Below are 9,181 nucleotides of genomic sequence, written 5' to 3'. Positions count from 1 at the left end.
TTGTCCTAACAGGATAATATACTGGCAGCACATCATCAGTCCCTCTGCAAAGACAAGCTCAACTTTGAGAATATCTATTATTTTAGCACTGTAGTGCAGTATAACTGTTTTTCACAGCATTGCAACCAGTTTAGAAGAATTATTGATAATTTGACGTATTTTAATATTGTATAATTTATACCAGCATTTGTTTTTAAAGTTTCCAAACTAAATACTGGTATGTTGAAAGCTGCTGTGTAGGTCAGTGGTGTCGGGGTGTTCAGTACTCTAATTTAGTAAAACATTTTCCAAACGTCCCAGAGAAGGAAAGGCACCCTGTGTGAAAAGCACCAGAAACAGTGATACACACTCTGAATGACCTAAATGATGAATCACATATTGGTCTTTCACAGTCAGACCAACCCAAGCTGTACTGTTCAGTAGGATAATAGTAGACCAACCCAAGCTGTACTGTTCAGTAGGATAATAGTAGACCAACCCAAGCTGTACTGTTCAGTAGGATAATAGTAGACCAACCCAAGCTGTACTGTTCAGTGGGATAATAGTAGACCAACCAAAGCTGTACTGTTCAGTAGGATAATAGTAGACCCACCCAAGCTGTACTGTTCAGTAGGATAATAGTAGACCAACCCAAGCTGTACTGTTCAGTAGGATAATAGTAGACCCACCCAAGCTGTACTGTTCAGTAGGATAATAGTAGACCAACCCAAGCTGTACTGTTCAGTAGGATAATAGTAGACCCACCCAAGCTGTACTGTTCAGTAGGATAATAGTAGACCAACCCAAGCTGTACTGTTCAGTAGGATAATAGTAGACCCACCCAAGCTGTACTGTTCAGTAGGATAATAGTAGACCAACCCAAGCTGTACTGTTCAGTAGGATAATAGTAGACCCACCCAAGCTGTACTGTTCAGTAGGATAATAGTAGACCAACCCAAGCTGTACTGTTCAGTAGGATAATAGTAGACCAACCCAAGCTGTACTGTTCAGTAGGATAATAGTAGACCAACCCAAGCTGTACTGTTCAGTAGGATAATAGTAGACCAACCCAAGCTGTACTGTTCAGTAGGATAATAGTAGACCAACCCAAGCTGTACTGTTCAGTAGGATAATAGTAGACCAACCCAAGCTGTACTGTTCAGTAGGATAATAGTAGACTAACCAAAGCTGTACTGTTCAGTAGGATAATAGTATTACTATTATTGAAACAGAGAGACTGACGAAGAAACAGGTTTCAGAATTTATCTGTTTATATAGTAGACACCTAGCACTATTGTTGGATTAGCAGTGTTTATATAGTACAGACACCTAGCACTATTGTTGTATTAGCAGTGTTTATATAGTACAGACACCTAGCACTATTGTTGGATTAGTAGTGTTTATATAGTACAGACACCTAGCACTATTGTTGGATTAGCAGTGTTTATATAGTACAGACACCTAGCACTATTGTTGTATTAGCAGTGTTTATATAGTACAGACACCTAGCACTATTGTTGTATTAGCAGTGTTTATATAGTACAGACACCTAGCACTATTGTTGGATTAGTAGTGTTTATATAGTACAGACACCTAGCACTATTGTTGGATTAGCAGTGTTTATATAGTACAGACACCTAGCACTATTGTTGTATTAGCAGTGTTTATATAGTACAGACACCTAGCACTATTGTTGTATTAGCAGTGTTTATATAGTACAGACACCTAGCACTATTGTTGGATTAGCAGTGTTTATATAGTACAGACACCTAGCACTATTGTTGTATTAGCAGTGTTTATATAGTAGACACCTAGCACTATTGTTGTATTAGCAGTGTTTATATAGAACAGACACCTAGCACTATTGTTGTATTAGCAGTGTTTATATAGTACAGACACCTAGCACTATTGTTGGATTAACAGTGTTTATATAGTACAGACACCTAGCACTATTGTTGGATTAGCAGTGTTTATATAGTACAGACACCTAGCACTATTGTTGGATTAGCAGTGTTTATATAGTACAGACACCTAGCACTATTGTTGAATTAGCAGTGTTTATATAGAACAGACACCTAGCACTATTGTTGGATTAGCAGTGTTTATATAGTACAGACACCTAGCACTATTGTTGTATTAGCAGTGTTTATATAGTACAGACACCTAGCACTATTGTTGTATTAGCAGTATTTATATAGTACAGACACCTAGCACTATTGTTGGATTAGCAGTGTTTATATAGTACAGACACCTAGCACTATTGTTGTATTAGCAGTGTTTATATAGTACAGACACCTAGCACTATTGTTGGATTAGCAGTGTTTATATAGTACAGACACCTAGCACTATTGTTGGATTAGCAGTGTTTATATAGTACAGACACCTAGCACTATTGTTGTATTAGCAGTGTTTATATAGTACAGACACCTAGCACTATTGTTGTATTAGCAGTGTTTATATAGTACAGACACCTAGCACTATTGTTGTATTACCAGTGTTTATATAGTACAGACACCTAGTACTATTGTTGGATTAGCAGTGTTTATATAGTACAGACACCTAGCACTATTGTTGGATTAGCAGTGTTTATATCGTAGACACCTAGCACTATTGTTGGATTAGCAGTGTTTATATAGTACAGACACCTACACTATTGTTGGATTAGCAGTGGTTATATAGTACAGACACCTAGCACTATTGTTGTATTAGCAGTGTTTATATAGTACAGACACCTAGCACTATTGTTGTATTAGCAGTATTTATATAGTACAGACACCTAGCACTATTGTTGGATTAGCAGTGTTTATATAGTACAGACACCTAGCACTATTGTTGTATTAGCAGTGTTTATATAGTACAGACACCTAGCACTATTGTTGGATTAGCAGTGTTTATATAGTACAGACACCTAGCACTATTGTTGGATTAGCAGTGTTTATATAGTACAGACACCTAGCACTATTGTTGTATTAGCAGTGTTTATATAGTAGAGACACCTAGCACTATTGTTGTATTAGCAGTGTTTATATAGTACAGACACCTAGCACTATTGTTGTATTAGCAGTGTTTATATAGTACAGACACCTAGTACTATTGTTGGATTAGCAGTGTTATATTACAGACAGTAGTTTGTTGATTAGCAGTGTTTATATAGTACAGACACCTAGCACTATTGTTGTATTAGCAGTGTTTATATAGTAGAGACACCTAGCACTATTGTTGGATTAGCAGTGTTTATATAGTACAGACACCTAGCACTATTGTTGTATTAGCAGTATTTATGTAGTACAGACACCTAGTACTATTGTTGTATTAGCAGTGTTTATATAGTACAGACACCTAGCACTATTGTTGAATTAGCAGTATTTATGTAGTACAGACACCTAGCACTATTGTTGGATTAGCAGTGTTTATATAGTACAGACACCTAGCACTATTGTTGGATTAGCAGTGTTTATATAGTACAGACACCTAGCACTATTGTTGTATTAACAGTGTTTATATAGTACAGACACCTAGCACTATTGTTGTATTAGCAGTGTTTATATAGTACAGACACCTAGCACTATTGTTGTATTAGCAGTGTTTATATAGTACAGACACCTAGCACTATTGTTGTATTAGCAGTGTTTATATAGTACAGACACCTAGCACTATTGTTGTATTAGCAGTGTTTATATAGTACAGACACCTACACTATTGTTGGATTAGCAGTGTTTTTATAGTACAGACACCTAGCACTATTGTTGGATTAGCAGTGTTTATATAGTACAGAAATCTTATGTTTATTTGACTCTGATGATAAAGAAATAGAAAATATTCCTGTAAAAGTCTATGTTAAATATTGAGGAATACATCTGTCAAAAAACATTTAGTCAGACAACATATGAATTTCTCTCCTAAAATTAAGAATGTGTGTTTTTACCAAAAATATATGTAATAATTGTCTACAAAGAGATGTTTCTATACTTGGGAGAGTACTTCTGTCCAAGGCAGAGGGACTGGCTGGTTTTGTGGACCCCTCATTATCTTTATGTGTAAATCCTGCTACTTGTAAAGAGATCAATAAGACCTTTCTTGACTTCATCTGGAAAAATACATCTCACAAACTAAAAGAGTCAGTCCCCTAATAAAAGAGATGAAGGAGGTCTGGAAGTGTTGGACTTTGTGACATAAATAACACTTTCAAGATCAACTGTTTGAAAAGATGTTTGATCAATACTGATTCAATATGGTATTTCATTCCAAATCATGTGTTTCATAAGTTGAGAGGTCTTCAATTTTTACTGAAATGTAATTATATTCCTGAAAGATTACCCACTAAATTGTCTAGGTTTCACCAACCAGCTTTAATGGCCTGGAAAATAGGTTTCCTGCACATTTTTCCCCACATAAAGCTCCTTTGTGGAATAATTCAGACATAACTGTAAGGAATAAGTCCTTGTTCTACCCCAGCTGGCATGAGAGGAATAACGACTTTGTTCTTGATGTTTTTGACAACAGAGGTAATATTCTCACATATGAACAATTTATAACATTGAAAGGGTTTCCAATACCTTTCAGAGAGTTTATTTCTGTGGTCAGAGCCGTTCCCAGGGGTCTAACTACACTAATGAAAACCCATCTTCTCTTTGGTAATGATCACAAAGTTGATCCAGAACTCAGGGCCGTTCCCAGGGGTCTAACTACACTAATGAAAACTCATCTTATCTTTGGTAATGATCACAAAGTTGATCCAGAACTCAGAGCCGTTCCCAGGGGTCTAACTACACTAATGAAAACCCATCTTCTCTTTGGTAATGATCACAAAGTTGATCCAGAACTCAGGGCCGTTCCCAGGGGTCTAACTACACTAATGAAAACTCATCTTATCTTTGGTAATGATCACAAAGTTGATCCAGAACTCAGAGCCGTTCCCAGGGGTCTAACTACACTAATGAAAACTAATCTTCTCTTTGGTAATGATCACAAAGTTGATCCAGAACTCAGGGCCGTTCCCAGGGGTCTAACTACACTAATGAAAACCCATCTTCTCTTTGGTAATGATCACAAAGTTGATCCAGAACTCAGGGCCGTTCCCAGGGGTCTAACTACACTAATGAAAACCCATCTTCTCTTTGGTAATGATCACAAAGTTGATCCAGAACTCAGAGCCGTTCCCAGGGGTCTAACTACACTAATGAAAACCCATCTTCTCTTTGGTAATGATCACAAAGTTGATCCAGAACTCAGAGCCGTTCCCAGGGGTCTAACTACACTAATGAAAACTCATCTTATCTTTGGTAATGATCACAAAGTTGATCCAGAACTCAGGGCCGTTCCCAGGGGTCTAACTACACTAATGAAAACCCATCTTATCTTTGGTAATGATCACAAAGTTGATCCAGAACTCAGAGCCGTTCCCAGGGGTCTAACTACACTAACGAAAACCCATCTTATCTTTGGTAATGATCACAAAGTTGATCCAGAACTCAGGGCCGTTCCCAGGGGTCTAAACTACACTAATGAAAACCCATCTTATCTTTGGTAATGATCACAAAGTTGATCCAGAACTCAGAGCCGTTCCCAGGGGTCTAACTACACTAATGAAAACCCATCTTATCTTTGGTAATGATCACAAAGTTGATCCAGAACTCAGGGCCGTTCCCAGGGGTCTAACTACACTAATGAAAACCCATCTTATCTTTGGTAATGATCACAAAGTTGATCCAGAACTCAGAGCCGTTCCCAGGGGTCTAACTACACTAACGAAAACCCATCTTATCTTTGGTAATGATCACAAAGTTGATCCAGAACTCAGAGCCGTTCCCAGGGGTCTAACTACACTAATGAAAACCCATCTTATCTTTGGTAATGATCACAAAGTTGATCCAGAACTCAGATTGGAAGGCGTGGGTTTACTTGAGAAATCTTGTTGTAATAAATATATAAGACAAATTCTCCGTTCACAAAAGCAACTTCCACCGAGAGGAAAGTGTTTGTGGACCCTGCTTATTATTCCTGACCTTGTCTGGAAACATGCCTGGTTAAGGCTTTACAAATACTGTATAACAAACAAGGTTAAGGAAGAGCACTTTAACATGTTACATCAGATATATCCATGTAATTCTATGATGTCCACATGTGGCTGTTGATGATATCTGTGTTTTCTGTGAAAAAGGTGAGAATCTGTCCCACTTGTTCTTTAATGTACATTTGTGTCAGAATTTTGGGAAAACCTTGTAAGATACTTATTTACCATTATGAACACTGCCCATGTTTAACATGAAGGATATAATATGTTACTATTGCAATGACAACAAAACCACTGAAATTGATTGTGCATTTTTTAATACTTGTTGCCAAATACTTTATGCACAAACAAACATTCCAAAATTCTATACCAAAATTACAATTGTTCTGATTGAATTTAAATATTTTATTAAAACATTAACCCTAGTGAATAACAACAAGAAAAACATTTTCCTGAATCATTATAGATTTTTTCAGAGTGATAACAATTTCACTAAAATAGTGAATTGTTTATTACTTCATTGATATTTTGTGTGTTTTAGTATTTTCTAGTTGATACTAGTTCTGTTTTGTATGATGTCTGTATTTTGAATAAGAAAATAAATATATCAACTTAAATTAAAATACACTCACATCGTCTTCTGCTGACTGGAGGGGCAACACAGTTGAGGAACCAAAAGTTTATTTTCATTTACTTCATAAAAGTGTAATATTGTATTAAGTCGTTCAAAGAGAAGTATGTGTTGATTGATTCATTTATAATGAGTGACAATTTAAAACAAACTCAAGACCCACTACATATTTACATTGAACCATAGTTCTGACATGGATCATTTTGACCCCAGAGGCATATCTTTTATCACAGCCAAAATATGGTTTATTTAATTTTTCATGACTTTGTCAATCAACTTGTTCTTAATACATCTAAATCATGGTTTAGTGTTTCTGTATCAATATGGACTTTTAACAAATTCAAATCCTTTGTACTCCAACTACAATGTTAAAACATTCTACATTGTGACATCATTAAAATACTCCTACTACAATGTTAAAACATTCTACATTGTGACATCATTAAAATACTCCTACTACAATGTTAAAACATTCTACATCGTGACATCATTAAAATACTCCCACTACAATGTTAAAACATTCTACATTGTGACATTTCATTGATATCATGAAACAACTACTTCATGTATGTATTTTCTGATGTTTGATCAGAGATATTTTATCAGAGTATCTCTTGTGACATTGATCCCAGCTATGAGGTTTCTCTCCTGTGTGTGTTCTCTGGTGTGATATCAGGCTACTTGACTGAATAAAACTCTTCCCACATTGACTACAGCTGTAAGATTTCTCTCCTGTGTGTGTTCACTGGTGTATAGTCAGATGCCTAGATGTAACAAAACTCTTCCCACATTGATCACAGCTATAAGGTTTCACTCCTGTGTGTGCTCTCAGATGTACTATCAGCCAGCTTGAGTGATTAAACCACTTCCCACATTGAGTACAGTTATAAGGTTTCTCTAATGTGTGTATTTTCTGGTGTGATTTTAGATCTGTTGAACTAACAAAACTCTTTCCGCAGTCAGAGCAGTGGTAAGGTTTCTCTCCCTTGTGTGCTCTCAGATGTACTGTCAGGCAGCTTGAGTGAGTAAAACTCTTCCCACATTGATCACAGCTATACGATTTCTCTCCTGTGTGAATTCTCATGTGTACGTTTAGTGATTCTGATCTTAAGTAACTCTTCCCACAATCAAAACAGTGGTGAGATTTCTCTCCTGTGTGTACTCGCTGGTGGATTTTAAGTTCTTATGAAGATTTGCAACCTTTCCCACAGTCTGAGAAGCAATGAGATTTATTCCCTGTGGGTCTCTGCTGCTGTTTCTTGAGGTGATGTGATCTGGAGAGACTCTTCTCTGCCTCGTTAGCATCATGATGTTGATTCTCCCCAGAGGATCCACGATAGTCACGTCTCTCTCCTGTGTGAACAACAAGTCAGACAGATGGTTAAAGGCCCACAACAGCAGAAATCCACTGTAAAAGGTGATGCCAACAGCGTAGCCATGATGTTGTACAACAATTGACGTCTGTAATGAATGTTAAAATTACTTGACAATTGTCTTGGAAAGGCACACACCTTATATAGACAGGTGTGTGCCTTTCCAAATCATGTCTAATATATTGAATTTACACAGGTGGACTCCAATCAAGTTGTAGAAACATCTCTAGGATGATTAATGGAATCAGGATGCATCTGATCTCAATTTGGAGTCTCATAGCAAAGGGTCTGAACACTTAAGTAAATACATTTGCAAAAATGTCTAAAAACCAGTTTTTGGTTTGTCATTATGGGGTATTGTGTTTAGATTGATGAGGGGGGAAATCATTCTATTTTATAATGAGGCTGTAACGTAACTAAATGTGGAATAAGTGAAGGGTCTGAATACTTAATGAATACACTGTATACCACTGGAAGAGGTTTCTATCATTGGCAGTTTTGTACACAGTCAGGTGATACGTGGTATAGAAAGTCCAATCTTAGGAGAGAACATGGGAGGCACTATACTGTGTGTCTGCAGGTGTCTATCTGGTCAAAACCACTGATACAGGTGTCCCTCCACCCTCTGGTGGGATGGATCATGTCTACAGAGAAACCTACATTCAAATACTTAGATTTGTGTGTATTGGGTATATGTTGTGAAATTATTAGATATTACTTGTTAGATATTACTGCACTGTCGGAGCTAGAAACACAAGCATTTTGCTACACCTGCAATAACATTTGCTAAACACGTGTATGTGACCAATAAAATGTGATTTTGATTTGAAATAAACGTCCTATTTATCAAAGGTGCTTTTGGCTGGAGTCAAAATGACTCCAAAGGATTTGAATGTGTTATGTTGGATGAATTGAATGAACCACATTTTGGCTGTGATAAAATATATGCCTCTGGGGTCAAAATGATCCATGTCAGAACTATGGTTCAATGTAAATATGTAGTGGGTCTTGAGTTTGTTTTAAATTATCACTCATTAAAAACGAATCAATCAACACATGCTTTTCTTTGAACGACTTAATATGATAATCAACTTTAATGAAATAAATTAAAAATAAACTTTTGGTTCCTCAACTGCGTTGCCCCTCCAGTCAGCAGATGGCGATGTGCGTCTTTTACGTTCAGGC

The sequence above is a fragment of the Oncorhynchus nerka genome, unplaced genomic scaffold (genome assembly GCF_034236695.1).
Source record: "Oncorhynchus nerka isolate Pitt River unplaced genomic scaffold, Oner_Uvic_2.0 unplaced_scaffold_696, whole genome shotgun sequence".
NCBI classification, from domain to species: domain Eukaryota; kingdom Metazoa; phylum Chordata; class Actinopteri; order Salmoniformes; family Salmonidae; genus Oncorhynchus; species Oncorhynchus nerka.
This window is presented reverse-complemented; position numbering follows the sequence as displayed.